Consider the following 23,720-nt stretch of genomic DNA (forward strand, 5'->3'; position numbering starts at 1 on the left):
GCTTGTTGCCAAAGAGGTAAGTAAAATACATAAAATGGAAGAAACTCAATTTTTAAAATAATCATCTTAAAATTATTATCATTACAACTATTTCCCACCGTAATATATTTCAACTCTTCCACAATATTACTGAAGAATATTAATATTCTCTACTTAATATCTTACTAGTGGCCTGTACACTCTTAACCATTTTTGCAAATTATCTTCTACACTGAATATTTCATTCTGTATTCTTTCAAAAGTAGCCGTTTACTTATCCCTAATACAATGGTGGATTTCATATAATTAAAAGGTAATTTATTAGAAATCGATTTGGACTTTAAATGGCTTACTATAATTTGACCCATGAAAATGATCTCCACATTTTATTTATTTTTTATTTCTTCATTGAATCTATTCCAATATGGTAAGCAGACAATTCTTTCAGCTGTATTAATATGTATGGCCTTCTCTGGGTAGGTTTAGTTTCTTCAAACTTATGGCAGTAGCTGGCATTAGGAATGGAATAAACAGGTCTGCTTAGCTCTGCAGAAAATAAAATAAAGTGTAATTTTATCAACTTTCTTTTTTAGTTGTCAGCTCTAAATGCAACTCTCATGTTACAAGGTTAGTGCTAGGCTGACATTAAATCATCATCTAGGGCCACACAGAAATATGTTGAATTATGTATTTAAATGTGCTCACACATTATCTCCATATAGAATAAAACAAAGTAATCAGATTTCCGTTTTATTTCTCTGCCAGAACCTACAGTATTATTTTGCACTCGCTGGAGGGAATTTGGCAATGTGTTATTCTCCTCAGGCCTGTTTTCACACGATAGCAATTCGACTGAAGTGCAGTGTAAAAGTATTTATTAAAAGCTATTCCCCTCTGGCACTTAGAAAAGAAAGACAATAGGAGTATGCTGTTTTGCTCTCTGGGAAAGGTTCACATTTTGTGAGTTGATGAAAAAGTTCTGTGTATCACACCCTTAAATAAATATCTATGCTTGCCCCTGGAGAGAAAAGTAGCAGGAGTTTTCAAAAGTTCTTAAGAAGCTTAAAAATACAATGCCCAGCACCTTAGAACAAGGATGAAGACAGTTTAGTTGTCCAGTCTTGCCCATTCCTTTCATATGCTAACCTCTGTTCTCTCCACCTGAAGGCTTAGTCCATTTCATTGACCAGTCATCATTTCCCATCACTACTTCCCAACATCTAAGACCATCATGATTATTAGATGTGTTTACAGTCTCTGCCCAGTAACCTTTGGAATGCAGAATTAGTCTTGTTGACAGAATCAAATACCAAGGATGCCTGCTGCAAGCCATGGGTACATATATGTCCAGTGAGTTGCAGGTTTTCCCCCATGGAATTGTTCAGGTCACCTGATTGGTCTTTGGCTTCTGTTTCTCTGGCTAGGTCTTCCCTGAGTCCTTGCCATGTCCTTCTGACAGGAAGAATCCACTCAGCTCTCTGTCCCCTGACTACTGAAGGTACTCTTGGAATCTGCTCAACTTCAACCAACATGTGCTCTGAATTTCTGTTGCAATACTCCATTTGTTGGCTTGGACTGCAGTGCCTGCCTGAATCAAGTGTGGGTCTACCTAGCACTGGCATGTTGAACATCAGACCAAGAGTCATCTTCAGTAGCCAGTGCTACACCTGGGTTGGTGGCTTTCAAATCCACTACCTGTTCTTTTCTGTCCTGGTTTCTTCCTCCTCACAATCAGCTAGCACCTCTTTGGTCCTCAAATGCCTCTTAGCTGAGCCTACCCTGTGGCTGCCTGAGTTCTTGATAAATGATTCATGCTTGGAGATGCATCCATTTTGCGGTGGTTTAACATCCTTGATGGGTTAGTGTTTCAGTATCTACTGAAACTGAAAAAACTCTCATTTGTCATGTTTTAAAACGAATAATTATTGATCTCTCTTCTCTCTTCTGTCAAGAGATTTTGCTTTCTTTCCATTTTTTAAAAAGTGGCAAATTTAAACAGGGAAGGAAGACTTTATTCAAGGCTGTTGCAATAGGGGAGAGAGACCAGAACTCAGTTTTAGCTCAGCTCCACTAAAAGCAAAGGGTGTGAGGGTTTTTAAACACTGAGGTGAGTGGAAGAACACAGACCATCTGTGTTTGTTAATTGGGCTTTACCCAAAGGAAAAGTAAACTTTCTGTGTCTTTGTGACAGGAGGCAGTTTTAAAACTTGGAGCAAGTTTGGCACACTATGGTTAGTCTCCTACTTTCCCACAGAAACAGGAAGATGGGGCACTGTTTCCCCTGATGTTTACACTTCAAAGAGATGGCTCCCAGGCCCTTGAGAAAGAGATCCCTGCGTTTAAAACCGTTAAGAGCCTTTTCAAAATATTTACATACATTTCAGTGGGGCAGGGAAAGAATTTACAATGAAAAGTTTTCTAAAGTAAATGCTGTAAGAAAAGGAGGTCAGGAAGAAACCTATCTAAAGTTTAGTTGAGCTGAGGAGACCACTAAGGTAGTCTGGTTGGCTTCCTTCCCTCCCCTCTCCCACCCCCCCCCTCCTCTCCTCCCCTCTGCTCCCTTTCCTTCTTTCCTTCCTCTTTCTGTTTCTTCTTTTTCTGTTCTTAGCCCTTGTCTATTACCTCCCCCCCCCCCCCCCCCCCCCCCCCCCGCCAAGGGGGTATTTATTTAACATTTAATGATAAGTTTATTTTATTTTAACTTTCTCCTATCTTTACCTTGTGACTTTTCAGAGTTGTTTGTGTATTACATTAACTGCAAAAGAAGTGTGAAAAATATTTTACACATCCTCAGCTTGCTTGTTCATCACAATAATAATTTTCATGTCATGTTTTAAGAAAATAGTTATTTCTTATCATGGACAAACTTTATAGATGTGGATGTATCACAAAACTATCTTCTCAGAGAAAATCACCCAGACTTGTGGATTTCTTGGACCTTACACTTCTTATACTATCTCACTTTGAGAACCATTTCTGTAGAGCAAAACATATTTTTTGTTAAATATATAGTTATTTAAAACAGCTAAAACATACATGTGTTCAGTTACTTGTTTGTCCCTCATTTGTCCGCTCATCAGACAGGAACTGATCATCCACTACTCTTCATTAGGCTTCTTCTATAACTTGACCTTTATCCCACATTCTTTGTTGTTGTTGTTTTCTTTTGAAACATCTCTTGTCCTAAGGGAGCTTTGCATGTCCTGGTTGTTTCACAGTCCTGTAACTTTACTGCCTTCCTTTGTGTAACTGGAACTCCATTTTCAGGTAGTCCTTTCATTTTTATGCAGGTTTCCTAGATCTAGGAATGCTTTCAAATTATGCCCAATTAAATACTGTATATTAGATTTACTTTGTTAAAGTTGTCTTTTTCATTTTTATTTTGTAGAACATCAGTTCACTTATTGTAATTTTTTGTCTGATTCTGTAAAATTTTTTCATTGCTTATTAGGTAGAAAACTCCCTGCATTTCTCCATGTTTTCAAGCTGTGAACTCTATAATATGAGCTACAAATTGGCAAATTTGCCACATTTTAAAATTTCTAATCTATAACCTGTCAAATTAATTTTTGTCACTAATTCTCAGTTTTCAGAGAAATTGTTTTCTCCATGTTAATATATGTTATGTGAATATACTTGAATATAATATTCCTTATATGAATTTACTATTCGTTTTATGACTACGCTATTCCTTAAATACTGATTAATGAGTGCTAGGAAATATGAAAAATGTTGCTAAAGACATACCTAATTAGTGAACCAGTTTTATGAATATCTTTGTGAAGGCATCCAACTTTAAATTGCATGCTTTCAACGCCGGTGTACCAAGCACTGTTTCTGGTAATAGGAATACAGGAGTGAATCAAAGAAAAAAGTTTTTGCCTTGTAGAGCTTACTCTGTGTACCTTTTGGAGTGAAGTAGACAATACACCAGTAACAAATTGTGTAGTATCTTTCTTATTCTTTCTGAAAACATTTTGTGTATGGCTGACTTTTTTAGATCTTGCCTGAAATCTTAAGTGATGAAAAATATGAAATAATTGAAACCTGTAATGGGAAGGAAACTAGAACTTTATGAAACCCTCATGGAGTGCATCATCTATTGGGGTCATCAAAGAATGACATTTTCTAGAAGTCAGTTGCATTCTTTGACCACTAAGGATGTTTTATTTCTGATGAATGACCGCATGAATAACTAGTTATTAAGTTCATTCACATTAGAACTACTTCATGCATTTAATTGAAAAAGTGAAGCCGGAAGGAATTACTTTTTAAACAAAAGAACATATTATTAGATAATGTTAATTCTGTGTGAGTATAGCTACCAGTTGCCTCATACTGTAGCATTTATTACTCTTGTCATACTTATTTCTTTTATTTCCTTCTGGATATTCTGACTTTTCTCCTTGAACCCCTTTCAGCCTTCTGATGTTTCATCTAATTTCCAAGTTCTGTTATATTATTATTTTCTTCCCTTCATATTTGCTTCTGAGGCTTAGTTCCTGTGTTTTCTTTTGATGTAAAGAATAATAATAGGTTGTCGGTTGAATATTTTTCAGGCTTATTAATATTTATTATGCCTTTTGTTACCACTTTTTTTAGTTGTTCCTTAGAATTTACTTTTGTAGCTGCCTTCTAGCAGGCATAGAAAGAGATGGCATAGTTACCCAGGCTTTAAAGTGAGGACAAGTGGATGGGAGAAAAACAGCAATAAAAATATTACTAGATAGGATCATTACATTTTTTCATAATTTATTCCTATTACTCTACAATATCAAGACTATTAAAAGTCATGTTAAAGTGAAAAAAAGATTTAAAGATAATCCTACATTATCAGAAATAACATTAAGAGAAACAGATCTTTATAGTGAGGATTGACTCAGAACATGGCATTGTTATTTGAAGGAGATTGTCAAGGAAGAGAGCAACATCCTTCGAGAACAAGGGGAGATTAAAGAGCAAGCTTGGCCCAGAGGAGGGAAATATTAGGGACTAATGTCACTCATCAGTTGATGTAGGACACTACAAGTGTGCTTCAGGTTTCTTGAAAATAGTTACTGTAAAAAATTAGATAATAAATGATAAATGTGAGGAAGGCATACATCCAAGATGACATTACTGAGAAAAATCATTCTGACATCACTCTATAGATATTTGTTTAGGTAGAACAAATAATATCGATAGATGGAGCAGATGTTACTGCTTCTGAAGGAAAATTTCCAAGATACTTTAGTTGGACTTAATGCCTGACTTTGTTTTGAGAAACAGTGATGAAAACTTAGGTTTAACTTAATGTATATTTAAACAAAATTGTCTCATGTTTTCAGATAAAGAAGAAATATCTGAGAAATGTTATATATTTTGCATTTTCTCTCAATATTCTTTGATTTAGTCACTCATCCATTCATTCAGTCATTTGTTGTGTCCCTATTATGTGCCAGACACTGAAAGAAATGACTCAAGACTAAGACATTGACAAAACAGTAGTAAGCCTAAAGAACTTACTCTAGAATGAATTGGGATTTTCTAAATGGCAAAGTATTTAGTAATATTCTAGAGATAAGTTATTTTAAGAAAACCTCGTCTAAATGTTTAGTAAAGGAAATGATATTAGTGCCGACATTTAATCATATGCTGCTTTGATGATTATCTTTATAATCCCTATATGCTCTGTTCAGTTAAGCTGTAGACTCCTTAACAATAAGAATCGTGTTATATACTTTGTAAAAAAAATACATGGTACACTTTCTGGGACGCAGTAAAGGTCAACATCTGTTTTAAGTAAACAAGTCCAAGCTCTGGACATATATCTGGTTAGCAAACAAGTTGTCACTTAGTCCTTTTCAACAGGTATAGCAATTGTTGATTTGCCTTTTTCCCAGACCCATCACTGAAATTTTATAGAATGTAAATGTATCCTTAATTCTGTAGAAGCCTTCTGTACTCTAACCCATAAACAGGGTGAAACCACTGCAATTTAAAAAGAAAACACACTATAAGAATTATCTTAATAATTAAATCAAAGTCTTGATCTTACGTCTTTAAATCACTGTAGGCAAGAGTATAATAAAGTTAAAGGGGACTAGATTGAAGAGTTTAAAACTATAAACTTTAACCCAAAGACTTAGGGAGAATAAAATACTAAAAACAAGTATGTATTTTTAAGTATATTTAAGGATACAAATATTTTCCATATTATCTCCAGATTTCACAACTCCTCACTGATTTTCTCCTAATGTTAATTTATGGAGGCAAAATGTAAATGGCTTTAAAAATAACAAGATTTTAAAGATGATAATAAAATATTCTCATGTTTGCTCCAGTACAGAGATATTTTTGCTGATAAAAGGGGTGATTTACCGTGAGATGATTTTCAGTCTTTGTTAATTTATAGAATAAATGATATGACTTTTACAGTCTTTCAGACTTTCATTTATCCGCCCAAGAAGCTAATGAAAGTTTGCCTAAACTCTCCCATATTAAATGGACAGATTTAAACTTTTTTCATGTTAATATAAATTAGATGACTTTTGTCCTTGCCTGAAGTGACAGTGTCAGTGTCTGAAGCTTACATCTTTCCTGACTATCAGCTAATTAGAATGCAGGACAGCTTTAAAGGTCTCATCTCTAATCTGCCATTCTGGATTACATCCACTGTTAGCACTCCTGTCAGTCGCCACAGGGCCCCAAAACCTATGATAAGCATGATTTCCATGAGAACCAACAGTAGGAGGTAAAAAAGCCACCTTTTTATATTTCAGAATTTAAAGTAAATCTGATAATCTTACTCCTGTAAAGTCCTCAGTCCATTGCTGCTGAACAGATACTATCTTCCTTAGAACCGAAAGATTGTCAGAGAAGCACTCTTACTGTTTCTTGTTTACGTAAAGTGCAGAACTAGGGATTGTGTGTTTTGGAGAGAAGTAGTTTTTTTATTAGGGATTTCTCCTGGGTCCTGAGAATATATTGACTTTATTTATGGCCCTCCTATCTAGCTCTTGACTCTACCTCTCTCATCCTGACTTTTCCAAGTCCTCATCAGAAGGGCAAGTGACACAAGACAAGGTTTCTTCTCTTTCTCTCCATCTCACCCCTACCTTCCCCCATTGACCTCCCTCCAAATTTTATACAATGCACCCTCAGTTTTCCTGATAACCTTGAGCCTTTTCATTGATTTTGTCTACCATCATCTTATGTAACTGGAATTTATTAGTAAGTCTCGGTCGTTAGTGAAGCTTATTTGAAAAGCTTCCCTCCAAAACTTTGATTGGGACTGCTCATTCTTTCACTTCCCTGTGTCTCAGAAACTAGGGTCAGTATTTTCCAGAGTTTTACTTCCAAAACGTGAACAGAAGCCTATCTGCCCTTCACATTCCCTGGGTTATATCACCTTTCAGTAGTCTCTAGGTCTTTCCTCTTCAGAGGCATTAAAGAATTAATACTTGGCTGTCAGTGTTCCTCTGGACTCAAACTGTCCTCATTCTATGTGATTTAAATGTCTATAGGGAGGACCCACCAAACACTCCAAACACTCTTCAAACAACATTTACTGCCACTTGATTTCCACCACTCATGACCAGGACAACTCCCTGGGCCCCGTCATCCTCTAACACTGATCTATTTCAGAAAACCGAAATCCTTGAATTCCCACAGCTTTGTTTCTTGCCACGGTTCTGTGCCTTTCGTATCTGCATTTTGACATCCTCAAGATCTCTAGGTTCTCTGGCTACTCATAATGAGTTTGGTAGAACAGCAGTGGCATTGGCTTCACTTGGGAGCCCCTCCCCAAATTTACTCCACAATTTAACAAGGTCCCCAGGTGCTTCATATGCACATACCAGTTTAAAAAGACCTGCTCTACCACTTACAGATTTTCCTCAGAACAGTATGGTACTGGCATAAAAACAGGCACATAGATCAGTCGAACAGAATCGAAAGCCTAGATAGAAACCCTCACATACATAGTCAACTAATTTTTGAAAGGGTTCCCAAAACACACAATGGGTACATTACTATGAACTAAACTGTAGTCTTTATTTGGATTTCCCTAGTTTTTACACTACCACCCTTTTTTGTTCCAGGATCCCATCTAGGATATGACATTGCATTTAGTTATATGGTGTTTCCTTAGTTATCCCTGAGATGTGACAGTTTCTCAGTCTTTTTGTTTTGTTTTGGACAGTTTTGAGGGGTACTGCTCAATTATTTTGTGTAGACTATCCCTCAATTTGGGTTTGTCTGATGTTTTTTCATGATTAGACTAAAGTCTTGGGCTTGAGGGAAGAATACCAATGTTTTATTTATCTTTATATGCTCATTGCTAACCACATACTAGCTAGTTTTCAATACCCATTTACTCAGAGAAAGAAGGCATACAAATCTGCCAGCACCTTATTTCTTTCCTTGCCAGCTAGGTGCCAGTTCTAGGATGCTATTTTCTATTTTATACAAAAATAGACATTTTAACTTCAATTGATTTCCTTTGTTGACTGAAAAGAGAGCATTGTCCAAGGCTTAGACTATAGAAAAGGGCCTTTGAGTTTCAGAGAATGTTTTAGCAGCTGCTTGTTGAGATGGTCATGTTAACTATACCATCACTAGATAGTTTAGTTCATGATAAGCAGCTATGCAAAGGGAAGGACATATTGTAAGCTCTCCCATGATGGCTCTTTCTGGTGCTCCCACTTGCCTTGCCATGCTATGCTCCAGATTCCTAGTGTTTTCTGTCCTTTACTGACATGCTCCTTAACTACTCTTCTAAACATTTCTCCCTGTGTCCCCACTTTCATCTCCTTCACGAACTCTCTTAACTCCCCAAACTGGAATTTCTTTAACACACTCTATTAGGAGGAAAGTCATTTGCTTTTCTCGCTAATGATTGTATGATACCTTAGAATTTTAGCAGCAGCACTTTCCTCTACACTCTCATTTGATCCTACTTCAAAGGGCTATTATTATTCCCTTTCTTTTTTTTTTTTTTTTCCGGTACGCTGGCCTCTCACTGTTGCGGCCTCTCCCGTTGAGGAGCACGGGCTCCGGACACGCAGGCTCAGTGGCCATGGCTCACGGGCCCAGCCCCTCCGCGGCATGTGGGATCTTCCCGGACCGGGGCACGAACCCGTGTCCCTTGCATCAGCAGGTGGACTCTCAACCACTGTGCCACCAGGGAAGCCCCTTATTCCCTTTTTTAAATAAGCAAATTGAAATTCACAGAACTTATGATTTCCCTAATATTTCCAAGATACAGTAGAGTTGGGCATAGAATGCTGGCTTGATTTAAAATCCTGTATACTTCTCAACTCAGAGAAACCAGATCCTGATGACATCATCTGAATCCCGGAAAAGTAGTATCTAAATTAAAATTAACTAGGAATACCTCAGTTATAATAGCCAATATTTTTTCAGGAGGTACTTTAAGTAACATTTCTGTTTGCTGAGGAGAAAATTGCAACAAAAATATTCTGATCAGATGTAGCCTTTATAGGTTTTGATTTTGTGGTTGGTCAGTATTCACAAGCGTGGTTTATAAAGTGACTGAATGGATATGTCGGTGTGCTTAGTGTAGAAGAGGAAAAGACAGAAGCATTGTCATGTATTTCATTGTCTTTGCGACAGAAAAGAATCAACCATGAAATGGAAGTGTTCTTTTTAAAGTGTTGCTGCATTCATATTTTTCTTGAGTGCTTTGTTTTGTTTTGTTTTTAAAACCAGCTTAAGAAGTTGAATATAAATATAATGCTTTAGGCATATTAAAAAATACTTTTTTTTAAAACACATACTGATCACCACTGAAATTAAGGCTTTCAGGAACAAGCAATACAAGCCAGTTCCTGCCTTTTTCTCCCTCATTGTAACTGACAATATTCCTGGTGGCCCATTTGTGTCTCCCTGAACAGCTGGAGAGGATATGGGTAAGAGTCCCAGCAAAATGGTAGTAAGATTCATAAGGAAAGCCTTTTGATTCCTAAACAGCTTAGCTCACATACAGAATTTCTCACTCTACTCATTACAGCAGAAAGGCTGAATCAATACAGTGGTAGCCTGGTAGATAACCCTAGGGTTTTGGCTAAAAATTGCCCTCAGCATGAGGTCTATATGGCTTGATTAATCTAAGTAATTCAGAAGTAAACCAGCCTCTCTGAAGTTTATTGAGTTTGTTTTGCTTTATTTGTTTTCAGAGGGAGGGGAATTTGCAGCCTAATCTTCAAAGAGAAATATTTTGTTTGATAGAGGTTTTACTCTATACAACAAGAAGTTAACATGTGTTTTTGGATTTTAAATGAATTCTGATATTTTCATAAGCTTAAATTGACTCTAGGAATGTCCATAGGTAACAGGAGGAAGTCAGATTTTGAGTAGAACTGTTGTCCTCCACGACCTCCCTTGTGTAAGTGATCTTCCTGCTTTGGCTACCCAAGCAGTCTTCTCTAAAAGCCTGGCAAGTCATGGTTTTTTGTTGGAACTGACGTTCTTAATTCTCATTCTTTCAAGTCTCACTGCAAAACGAACCCTATGTTCATTTATTTTGTAGAATAGAATTCACAACCAATACAGCCCTTATACTCAAATTCGAACAGGTTTTAAAATGGTATTTGTAGTGAAATGCCATAGATGTGAAAGTTCCAAAGTATCATTTTAAAATGCTGCCCATACACATTGATTTTGTAAGAATAAATTAAAATAGGCAATAAAACAAACTAAAATTTCAGTTTTTAATATTCTTAAATGTCATCAACTAAACAAAAATGATTTAAGCACAAATTTAACAAGCAAACTGAATAAATGCTACATTTATTATCATAAAAACATGATGTGGTATAGTAGAAAGCCCAGCAGTTTTTAACTCAAATCGATGTCCTTTCAAATATCAGCATTTTTACTTCCTGGCCCTGTTTCCTTCCAGAAATTAAATTTATGTGAATAAGATTCCCTGTATGAAAAATGAAGATGATGATGCGTATCAGCGAGGTTGTCATGAGATTAAGAATAAGTGTAAAATGTGTGACACATCTAAGGACTGAAAAATGTAATTGTTATTATTACAATGATTTTCAATACTTTCATTTCATGGTTTTACCTTGTGACTGAAATTGTGTTAATTAACCCTGTTACATATATCATCAAGTGAATTCATAACACCCTTGCCCATAAATATATTTATAACAATACAAAGAATAGAAACATATCAATAGAATGAAGATTTTTACACTAAAGAATAAGAGCATATGAGCATACTAGCAGCAAAATACTTAGTAGAAGTTAAGAAGCCGACAAAATATAATTACACACATTTTCGTGATCTGTCGCAGTCTTTGTCACAAGTGAATTTTTATAGAGAAACTCAGTCTATTTCCATGATAGGTCCCGTGGCAGGCATGGCCTTCCCTGTAGGATACTCCTTCATTCATGTTAATATAAATAGACATTCAAGACAAATCAGTATTTTTTGGTAGTTTGAGTTGATTGCTTTTAATAACTATTTTTAGCCAAATTTTTTCCACTTTTTTTTTTCCACTTTTGAAGATAATTTTTTTTTAATAAGAATTGTTTCTGTTTTTTTTTTTTTTTTTCTGGCTGCGTGGTGTGGAATGCAGGATCTTAGTTCCCCAGCCAGAGATTGAACCCGTACCCCTGCAGTGGAAGCGCAGTCTTTACCACTGGACTGCCAAGGAAGTCCCCTTTAATAAGAATTTTGATTGGCTATCAGTGCATTCCCTTCCAGATGAGTTCATAGAACACCCCACCCACCACACCTGATACAGAGAGCAGTTCTGTATCAGAAGTCAGTGGGATAGCCACCATGAGGGTACCATCATAATGACTACATGAATTTGCCCATAACTATTTATATTTCCTGCAGAGACTTTTGGAATTATCACTCTGGGACACAGAGTGTTAAACTCAGTTAAACTCAGGCAAGGTGATGCCAGCTTTGCTTGGGTTGTAACTTTTGTCTGATGAGTTCTCAGTGGACATGGTGTTAGTAGTGAATCCAAATTTTGGTATGTTTATTTAAAAAGCCCATTCCTATCAAATATTGTTTACCTTTTCTTCAGGTTAATTTTTTTCAGTATTCTTACAATATTTTAAAACTCAATTTCTAAGTCTTTAATTAGCTTTGTGTTTCTCTGAACCTTTCATGATTTTTGACCCAGAGAACGTCTACTCTGAGGAAATTTAAAAGTCCCTGAACCTAATCTTTGCTCTCTGCCTATCTGTCTTCTCAAGGCTTGTTTTGAGTTCTTCTGGCCCTTTTGCCTTTCACTTCTAAATCAATTTCCTGTACAGGTTTGTGTTTTTTTTGGTTCTTGGAGAGCATTATGTTTGAGTCAAGGTATTACCAGATAAGGCTAAATTCATAGATAACTCAGGTTTCTTGAACATTCAAGGGGATGCAGCAGGCATGAGGAGAGTGGTGGTTGTTCACCGGTGGGGTTTCTCAGGAAGCACACCTGGTCTGCTGATTTACAGTACTGATCCAGAGCTGGGTACTCCATTCTACAAAGAATTTCACCTTTGCTAAGGGAAAAGGGACCATTTTACTTTTATAAATACAGCTTAAGATAGTACACATAAACTAGTATTTTGTTCTCACAAGGTACTCAAAGGTATGCAGTATTTTTCAGGCTTAATTTGAGAATAGTCAAGGTGGATGATGTATTTAACAGTAAATTCTACACTTTTTCTTATCTACTCTTTTCATTTTACCTCCTCAGAAACCTACAATGTCTTCCTCTTTCTCCATATCATTTTCTGTCTTTCTAATCTCTCTTCCATTACCCCAGAGGCAGCTTCTCAACTCCCTACCTTTGAACATCATTGTTGATTCAAAATTTAAATTTTTTAAAGAAAGTTCTAATACATTTCCATTTGTTTGGGTTACTCCTCTGATGGACATGCTTAGATTTTTGGAAGGCACAAACCATGTTCTTTTGTACCTTCAAAATATATCCAGAATCCAACCAGCTCTCACTACCTTCATTGCTATCGTCCTAGCCGCCATCATCTCTCTCCTGGATAATTGCAATTACCGTTAATAGGTCCCCTGACTTTTATGATACCTGCCCCATCACTGTCATTCTCTATACAGCAGGCAATATGAACCTTCTAAAAGATAAACCAGATCCCGTTATTCCTCTGCTCACAATCCTCCAATGGTGTTCCATTTCAGTTGAGTAAATGCAAAAGTCCATATAATTGCTTACAATGACCTTCATCATCTTGCTTCTCTCTGACACCATTTACTACTCCCTCCCATGTTCTCTCCACCTCAGCCACACTGGTCTGTTTATCTTAACCAAGCACATCAGGTGCTTGGTGCCTTGAAGTCTTTGCATTGCTGTCCCTTCTGCCTAGGTATCTGTAGAACTCATTCCATTACCTCTCCCGGGTTTCTGTACAAATATCAGTGAGGTCTTCCCAGACAACTCTAAGTAAAAAGGACAGCACTCACTGCACTTCCTAGCCCCATCCTTGCTTAATTTTTTCCCCACAAATTTTTCGCCAAATGACATACTATATGTTTTCCTTTTTTTCCCCCTTTCTCCCATAGAATGTAAGCTCCATGAGAGCAGGGTTATTTGTTTTGTTCACTGCTATAGCAAAGCACCTCACACATAGAGGCAGTTGATGAATACCTATTAAATAGATGGATCAATTTGTAGATAAATGCCTATCATGTTAATATTCTAACTAAAAGGCATTGGGTGAGATAGTGTTGGGCAATGAGGAAGAGTCAGACATATTTCTTACAAAATTTTTGATTAGTAATGACAGCGAGAGTCACAATTTTCTAAGTATGGACATGTTATGATCTTCTATGTTTAGATGTTTAAAATGTAATGGGTTACATATTTTGATCTTTAGACAATTTCTAAGGACAAGCTTTTTCATCCAAACAACTAGTTACCAAAATAAATGTAGAATCACAAGAACTCTAAGCTATTTCTCTATTTGTGGTTATTTAGGTCAATTAAAAAATCGTCTCAAATGTATAGACACCAAGGGGGGAAAGTGGCGGGGGGTGGTGGTGGTGGGATGAATTGGGAGATTGGGATTGACATATACACACTAATATGTATAAAATAGATAACTGATAAGAACCTGCTGTAAAAAAAATAAATAAAATTCAAAAATTCAAAAAAACAAAAAAAAAAACGGTCTCAATAGCATGAATGCTTTAAAAATTTCCAGAGAATGGAAATCAGTTTACTGAAGTATAACTTAACTATTTTCCCAGCTCCTAATGAGAATAAAACATGGGCGTTTGGGGGTCTTTCTAGTCCTAAGTCAGAGGGATTACTTGGGGAAGTAATTGTTGGTCCTGTGAGGTCACTGAGTTTTAAGAACATATCGGGATTGGATACAGTGATGATGATGATAATAAAATAACAATATCTAATAGCTAATACTTACTGAAGCTCACCATGTACAGGCATGTACCATGATTGCTTGTATGAATGTACTTGATCTTTACAATAACCCTGTAAATCAGATATTATTATTTCCATATTACGAATGAAAAAACTCAAGTTTGAAGAGGTTAGATAACTAGCCAAAGTCACACAGAAAACATATATGGCAAAGATGGAATCTGAATGCATGGATTCAGAGTCCTCTCTTTCTTGACCCCCATGCTATATTGTGCCAATCTCCTACCTGGAGCATAAGTAGAACTCCAAAAAAGTGTGTGTGCATGCTCATGTGTGTGTGTGCGTGCAAGGGAGGGCGTATGCACACTTGCTTGTGCATGTGTGCACGTGTGTATATGAGTTGATAATGGTGATAGTACTCTGTTAATGTTGAAAGTGAAGGTGATACAGCTCTGAAGAGAGTGAAGGTGAGAAAATAAGCACCATTGTTAAGCTTTATGCATGTTACATTATCAGCATAGCAACTTGTACAAGGGAACATTTTCACTTCTTTTTTAATAGATGAGCTATCAGAGGATCAGAGAAACAAGAGCCTCACCCTTGGATAAGGCCTTGTCCAGGCAGTGGCAGCGAGACTGGGAGGAAAAATCTCACCCTGCTCCTCAGGGGTAAAGCTGACAGCTCTCCTGGAGGTATACAGGAAGGCATTCTGGCTTCCATGCGGAGATCCTCTGTACAAGGTATGTGTGTGTTCCCTTTGTGGTTGGGAGGGGACATCAGCCAAGGGAAGACATTGGGTCAGTCTAGGGCTATGTAGTCTAAGGCTAGAGTTGCCAAGTATTGCATGGGAAATACTTATACTGAAAATTATTTGTTGTTTTTTGAAACTCAGATTTAACTGGGTGGGTGTTCTGTTTTTTGCTCAATCTCCCAACTCTACCTGTGGCATCTAAACCCCTGTCAGAAGTGCTGAGCCAAAAAAAAAAAAAAGTGCTGAGCAGATCACAAGAGCAGAGAGGGGCACTGCCTTAGACTTCGTGAATCCCCATACAGATTCATCAACTGTTCATTTATTCATACATCATTGACAGAACCATGACTACCTACCAGGGTCAGGCAGCATGCTAGGTTCTGAATGAGACTTGTGAATGTTCACTCCCAGGGTTTACAGTGTCTAGTACAGAGGTTCTCAAATTTTAGCATATATTAAGATCACTTGGGAAGCTTGTTTAAAAAATTCCCTAGAGATTATAACTCTAAGAGTAAAACCCTGGAATTTGTGTTCTTAATGAACACTCCAGGTGATCTTGAGGTAGGTGGTTCCAGGAGCAAACTTTGATAAGTACTGGTCTAGTAGATGGAAGGAGACTTCATCCAGAAATTACAAGTATTAATAAGAAATACTCCTCAGTCAGACTTATATACTGGTACATTGTGTGATTTGAGTTTCTCTAAGGTATTAATGCAGATTATAGAGTGCTGTATTCTCCACATTACTTTTTTTAAATGAAGGTGTCTTCTGGTAAGATATAACTAAGTGTGCTAGCAAGTGGGAATTGGCTCTTGAAAAGAGAGATTGTCCCCAGATTTCTGATCAGAGCCTCAAGTCAAGTGAAGTATGGCATTCTTATAAAGTAGCTTAGACCTCTTGAGCCACAGTCAGTTCTACACCATGGTTATACATGAAAGCCTTGTTTCTGGAAGGAAAAGGTTCACTGTTTCATCATGTTAAAAGCAAGGACCTGTACCTACACTTTTTCAAACCAGTTTTTTATTTCAACATAGTGTTTGTGGTACTGATAGGGTATGTGCAGGCATTTCTGTATTTGTTGTTGAACACCCTGACTGCCGAATCCTCTATACAAAGTCAAGTCAAAGCAGTGAGCTTTCTGGGAGGAATACCAACAACAAATTGTAGTAATCCAGCCTTGTTGTTATAAAAACATGAATCAAAAGCTCAGCATCTTGCTGAGACAGCAATTGTCTAAACCTTGTTATACTCTTGAGATGGTAATACGAGGTCTTATCAGTATTGTTGATATGGCTCTCAAAGGAAGGATGAGGGTCAAAAATGGCTGGAATTTATCATGGAGAATATTGCTTTGTGGGATATCCCGCTATGGAATTGTGACTACCTATTAAATCCTCTATGAAGTAAGAAATATATGGTCCACTGCCTGCAGGATAAGAGAAGGGGAAGGAGGTGGAATCAAAAGTGAAATAAAACTGGTCAAATGAGATGAAAGTCTGCTTTCTTAATTTTCAGCCATAGGCATCAGTGTTTGAGATTACCCCTTAGGCAGCTTCTGATTGAGTGGGGATAGTTCCATGACATGGAAGATTAAAGGTTTTCTGGGTGACTGTATTTTAAATGATGAAATCTTTTCAAAGAGATTTTATTTTTGTAATCAAGTCTAGGCTGTGTTCATGTGAAAGCAAGTTATAAGTGACCCAGATGATTAATAGCATTTAAATAAGTATATAGAATAAAGCTACTGTGATCTATAGTTTCTATTTTTTTTTCAATTTGGGCTTTTTTTAATGAAGTTCTTTTTTTTTAAGACTTATTATTTATTTATTTGTTTTATTTATTTTTTTGACTGCGTCGGGTCTTAGTTGCGGCACACGGGATCTTCGTTGAGGCATGCAGGATCTTCTGTTGTGGCACTCAGGCTCTTCATTGTAGTGCATGGGCTTCTCTCTAGTTGTGGTGTGTGGGTTTTCTCTTCTCTAGTTGTGGCACGCGGGCTCCAGAGCACGTGGGCTCTGTAGTTTGCGGCATGCAGGCTCTCAAGTTGAGGCATGTGAGCTCAGTAGTTGTGGCGCACAGGCTTAGTTGCCCTGCAGCATGTGAGATCTTAGTTCCCTGACCAGAGATCGAACTTGGGTCGTCTGCATTGTAAGGTGGATTCTTTACCACTGGACCACCAGGGAAATCCCTCAATTTGAGCTTTATATCTAGAAAGAAGTTTCTTAGAAAATTCTTAGAAAGAAATCAAACCAAGACTGATACCAAGAAGACAGCTTTCTTTAGGAATTGTCATTAGTGTTCAGTTCCAACCTCATGTCCTCCAGGAGGAAGGGCAATATGCAGAGTGTGCAAAAGCCTGGGCTTTGAAGTGAGAAAGACCTGGACATGAATCACAACATTGTCACTTCGAAGTTGTGAGACCTTGAGCGAGTTACTTACCTCTCTGTGCCTTGTTTTTTTTTTTTTTTTTTTTTTTGCGGTACGCGGGCCTCTCACTGTTGTGGCCTCTCCCGTTGCGGAGCACAGGCTCCGGACGCGCAGGCTCAGCGGCCATGGCTCACGGGCCCAGCCGCTCCGCGGCATGTGGGATCTTCCCGGACCGGGGCACGAACCCGTGTCCCCTGCATCGGCAGGCGGACTCTCAACCACTGCGCCACCAGGGAAGCCCTGTGCCTTGGTTTTATTAGCTATAAAATGCAGCTAAGATCAGTACTTGCTTCATAAAGTCTTTGTGAGGATGAAATGAGATATGTAAAATGCTCTCTGCAGTGCCTGGCATATGGTATGTACTCTGTAAATATTAGCAGTGGAGAATTTGAGACTCCCCCCAAAATTGCACCTCTCTTTTCCTACCCAGGTTGTGAATAATTGGGAATTTTAGAAAAAGAAAAGAAACAAGAAAATATCACCTTATTAGTTATAGAGAAAGGTTGGAGAACGCAGTTTAGTTTGAAAGATAAATTGGTCTGCTAAATGTACCCCAGAATTAGTAGACTCACCCTACCTGTTATAGCAGTACCACCTGGGCCAGCCTTCCCAAGGAAAGAGAAAGAAGAGCAGAACATGCTTGTCCCTCCAGGAAGCTCTTTTTCAAGAATGGCAGAACTGAATTGAGTATGTCCAGATATTCTTTTCAAAGTAAACAGAGACATCGTTCTATATCACCAGGGCCTGAGTGATTAAAAGGTCAGAAGTGAGGGGATGTGTTAGATAAAAGTCTTCTCCATGAAAACAAAGACTGAGGAGAAGATGTTCCTGTCTAACATAAAAATGTTATCAACATCATCAATGATTCATTTCCATTATACTTCATTTAATTCAATATTACCGCCTAACTTTATATTTTCAAATCATACCATAGCTGTATTAGTTTCCAACCACAAACTTAGTAGCTAAGACAATGTAAATTTTTTCTCATACAGTCCGGAGGTCAGAAGTCCATAAACTAAAGTCAGGGTATTGGCATGGCTGATTTTTCTGGAGACTCTGAGGGGAGAATCATTTCTTTGCCTTTTTCAGCTGGTAGAGGACACCTGCTTGTGGTTCTTTCTTTGCATCATTCCAACCTCTTGCTTCCGTCCTCATATCTCTTACTACTCTCTTGCACCTACCCATATAATCCAGGATAATCTCCTATTTCAGAATTATCAATCACATGGGCAAACTCCCTTCTGCCATGTTAAGTAGTAAAGTCAAAGGTTTCAGGGATTAGGATGTTAACATTTTGGGAGAGTCGATATTCAGCCTATCACAATGACATTTTTTTTTAACATCGTTATTGGAGTATAATTGCTTTACAATGTTGCGTTAGTTTCTGCTGTATAACAAAGTGAATCAGATATACGTACACATATATCCTCATATCCCTCCCTCTTGCATCTCCCTCCCACCCTCCCTATCCCAACCCTCTAGGTGGTCACAAAGCACAGAGCTGATCTCCCTGTGCTATGCAGCTGCTTCCCACTAGCTATCTATTTTATATTTGGTAGTGTATATATGTCAATGCCACTCTCTCACTTCGTCCCCAAAATATGGAACGCTTCACGAATTTGCGTGTCATCCTTGAGCAGGGGCCATGCTAATCTTCTCTGTATCGTTCCAATTTTAGCATATGTGCTGCCGAAGCGAGCACCACAGTGACATTTTGATTATTTCATTATGCCTTGTAGCTATTTTTCTTGTTTCTGTGTACAGTATTCTTTTTAATTTCCTGAGTCAGGTTGTAAGTTCCTCAAGGATAGATATCAAATCTTCCATGTTTTTAATATGTTTACTACTTCATTATATTGTGTGTTTAAAGTAAAACGATGCTCATAATAGGCACTCAGTAAAGCCTACTGATTTAAATACTCTTGAATCACACAGTCTTTAGAATGGAGACACGGGTCTGGTCTACGTATGTTCCAGGAGAAACAATCTTAGCTTTGACTTTGGATTCTACGAACATTCAGACTACATAAGAGACAATGTAGACTGAAGCATTAGAATGTAACTTGTTTTCCAGAATTCTCACTGTTGGACTGTAGACAGGCTTTGGGACAGTCAGTTAAGTGTTAAGATTTACTGGAAATCCGTGGGATTGCTTCGGCCACACTCTCCTTCCTTCTGATAAAGAAGAGAAATATTGCGATTCTTGTGAGTGGATGTGAAAACTTACCCTGCACAATTTAACTGGCTCTCCCCATTAAACTTTGGAGGGAGGAGGATTATTATACAATGGAATTTGTTTCTGATGTTTGCTGCAGTAGTTAATAAGTAGTGTACTGTGACTTGAAATGAATATGGACACAAAATAATTCTCTCAGACATAGGTACATCTCAAATGCATGGTGGTTCATCACTTACGGGTTGAATTAGAAAATTATGGAGACCAGTATGTAATTTTAAGGTATTCAATTTACATTAGCAGATATCTAAATGAACCATAGAATTATCTCTGAGACATATAGCCCAGTTCATACTCATAATTTTAAAAGTTAGCAATGCTGTATAGTAGCCTTGCATATAATATTTTGGTACATAATTAAGACAAAAGATTATCTTTGTGCTTAGCCCTCAAAATTTGCAATTGACCTTTTGTACCCGACCTGTGCCACCTTCATATCTTTCCTCTCCCTCCTTGAGTTTTCCTCTCTAGAATGGTAGAATCTGAATTGCAGAACTGGAAAGGACCCTAGAGGCCATCTTGTCAATTTGGATATTTTACAACTGAGACCATAGTTCTCAAAACATTAATTGACTTGCTTAAGGTCACACAGCTATTGGCAGAGCTTTATTAAAAACTCAGTTCTCCTAATTCTCTGTAAAGATTTTTCCCCCTCTACTTAGGTAAGATAATATAGAAATATAGAGGAATAAGAGAAATAATCTAGTAGTAAAGCAATGGAGGGTGAGAGGATTCTGGAAATACTGTGGCTTAAAGGAGACACAGTTCTCAGTCAACTACTTTCTAGAGCTTATCATCTGTTAGAGCAAGAGGAAGAAGGATGTGTCTGCCTTGGGGATGAAAATAAGGCCAACGTGAAGGAAATCACAAAAAGAAAAAAGAAAAAGAAAAAAGAAAGCAGGCGTGGCAATAGTAGAAACTATGTTAATAATAGGAAAAGAGGTATGTAAAGTTGAAAGTAGTAATCAATATAGGGGAATCTTGCAATAATAAAGTGATAAATTGAACAAACAGTTTATGAAGAATCTGAAAACCACACAATGAAAACACCCAAAGACCACATAATAGCTAAATATAAAAAGATATATCTATTAGATGTGCAAGGATAAATTACAAAACTACAGTTATAATGGGATACCTTAAAATACCCATTTTTAGAATTATACGAGATTATAAGGGAATTGAATAATGATATCAAGACATTTTCTTGTATAGAGAGAGCAAGACAAAAAGAAAAATTCAGAAACATATATCTCTTGAATGGAGAATATAAAATTTTTTTCTATGTCTGTGGAAACTTCACAAAAATAGATGTGTAATTGACCACAAAGCAAATCTTGACAAAATTTTAAAAGCAAGATTTTTACAGACTACTCTCTCTGACCATGTTAAAATAAGAGATAATGAAATAGTGATTTTCTTTTTTCCTCCAAGCCCCAACCTACTTGGAAATTAAGAATGCATTCCTGGTTAGCCCATGGACCAAAGACCATATGAAAACTGAAAGTACAAACTATCTTAAAAACAGTAAAAAAATGATGAATATCAAAACTTACAGGACAGCAAAAACTCAGAGAGAAAATTTATAGCCTAAATTCCTTTGATAAGTGGTAAAATAAAAGGGAAAGAGGATGGAAGATATTTGAAACTCCAAAGAAAATTACTGATTTCCAAGCAAAGTAAACATACCAAAATTGATAAAGAAGTACAGACCTAGAGTAAAACAATTATGAGTGAAGAAGTGAAAAAGGTGATTAAAGTTATATCATTAAAAAAAAGCATTGTGAACCCTTGCACATTGCTGGTGGAAATAGGAAATGATGCAGGCACTAAGGAAAGGAGTGATGGTTCCTCAAATAATTAGACATAAACCAAATGATTCAGCAATCTCACTTCTAGGTATATACCCCCAAGAAATGAAAGCAGGAGCTCAGAAAGATAGTTGCATACCAATGTTCATAGCAGCATTATTCATAATAACCAAAAGGTGAAAACAACCCCAAATCCATCAACAGATCAATGAATAAACTAACTTGGTATACACATACAATGGAATATTATTCAGCCTTGAAAAGGAATGAAGTTCTGATTCGTGCTTCAACATGGATGAACCCTGAAAACATTATGCTAAGTTAAATAAGCCAGACATAAAAGATGTATATTGTATGATTCCACTTATATGAAGTACCTAGAATAGGCAAATTCATAGGGACAGAAAGTAAAATAGAGGTTATCAGGGGTTGGAGAAAGGGTAGGATATGGAGTTATTGTTTAATGGGTACAGAGTTTCTGTTTGTGATGATAAGTTTCTGGAAATGGATAGTGGCGGTGGTTGACTAACATTGTCGATGTACTTAGCGCCACTGAATTGTACATTTAAAAGTGGTTAAAATGGTAAATTTTGTTATGTATATTTTTATCACATTAAGAAAAATGTATCATGACCAGTTATTTTCCTGAGTTCTAACTGATCTCAAAAGAACAGCTAAGGCTTCCCTGGTGGCGCAGTGGTTGAGAGTCCGCCTTCCGATGCAGGGGACACGGGTTCATGCCCCGGTCCAGGAAGATCCCACATGCCGCGGAGCGGCTGGGTCTGTGAGCCATGGCCGCTGAGCCTGCGCGTCCGGAGCCTGTGCTCCGCAACGGGAGAAGGCCACAACAGTGAGAGGCCCGCGTACAGCACAAAAAAAAAAAAAAAAAAAAGAACAGCTATTTCTCGTATTACTTAATTTACACAATAAAAAGATGGAAATTTCATCAAATCATTTTTGAAGACAGCACAGCTTTAATACCCAAATTTGGCAAAAGTATTTCAAAATCAAAAACTATAAACCAATTACACATATGAATTTAGATACACTAACATTAAAAAACTTCACATAAAATCTGGCTTTGTATTAAAAGAAGATTTATTAAGACCAACTAGAATTTATCCAGAAATGCAAAAGTGGTTCAATATCAGAAAAATCTTATTGTAATTTGTCTAATCAACAAACTAAAAGAGGAAAAAAACCTTATCATTTTAAGAGAAGCTGAAAGCATATTAGATAAAATTTCGAAGGATACCCTAGGGTAAAATATGAATAGAGTGAAATTACTTTTAAAACCTTGAAATCATGTCAATTGAAATCAGGAACTAGATGGAAATGCTCATTATTGCTGTTAATACTCAACAGTTTTGCAGTTATAACAAATGTTATAACATGGATCATTTGATAAAGTGCTGGAAAGGAAGAGATTAAATCATCTCTTTTTCACTGATGAATATGATTACATATTTAAAAATGCCAAGAATTCTAACACAAGAATGGTATGAAGAAAATAATTGTGTAGATAAACAAGTAGAAGATGAAATAGAGTAAAGGAATAGATTTTCTCTCAGTTAACAAAACCTAAAAGTAAAAATAGGGGAAAATCCATTAAAATAACAGTACAAGCATAAAATGTTTAGAAATACATTTACCAAGAGTAGAATTTTACAAAAACACTTATAAAATCTTTGAGTTATACAAAATAATATTTAAAAAAATGGAAAAGACACAATATTCTTGGAGGGTGAGATACAATAAAAATCTCAGTTCTGTTAAAATTAAAATAAGAATTCATTGCAGTTTTAATTAGACTCTAGAGAATTTTATTTTGAGAGGGATTTCATAAAATAATCCAATATGAAATAGTAAATGCCTGAGAATATTCATGAAAAATATAAAGAAGAGCTGGGATAAACTACCTACCTTATCATCATTAGAAATACAATACCATTGTAATAAAGATCAATGTGACATTGTGCTAAAACTAGGAAACTAGATAAAAATTGGTTAAATGATTCCAGTGTATATGAGAGTTCAATATATGATAAAGTTAGTAGTATTTCAATTCAGTGAGTAAAGGATGAATAATCAACCTAGGAGATGAAGGAACAAAGAATAGAGATATATATTTCATAGAAGAT

General features: G+C 36.8%; 1 protein-coding gene and 1 non-coding gene across 3 annotated transcripts in view; one reads left to right on the plus strand and one right to left on the minus strand.

The window, feature by feature from the left end:
* The window catches only part of DNAJB9 (DnaJ heat shock protein family (Hsp40) member B9), a 700,153-nt gene that overhangs the window by 239,156 nt on the left and 437,277 nt on the right, over positions 1-23,720 (plus strand). For both annotated transcript variants that reach the window (XR_010945587.1, XR_010945588.1), the window contains exon 10: positions 14,913-15,091. The gene's annotated coding sequence lies outside the window, so the exon portion shown is untranslated. The remainder of the gene's footprint in view (positions 1-14,912; positions 15,092-23,720) is intronic.
* LOC137229594 (U6 spliceosomal RNA) lies at positions 19,128-19,234 on the minus strand. Its single transcript, XR_010945751.1, has one exon. It is a non-coding gene; the product is annotated as a U6 spliceosomal RNA (small nuclear RNA).

Source organism: Pseudorca crassidens, chromosome 8 (assembly GCF_039906515.1).
Source record: "Pseudorca crassidens isolate mPseCra1 chromosome 8, mPseCra1.hap1, whole genome shotgun sequence".
NCBI classification, from domain to species: domain Eukaryota; kingdom Metazoa; phylum Chordata; class Mammalia; order Artiodactyla; family Delphinidae; genus Pseudorca; species Pseudorca crassidens.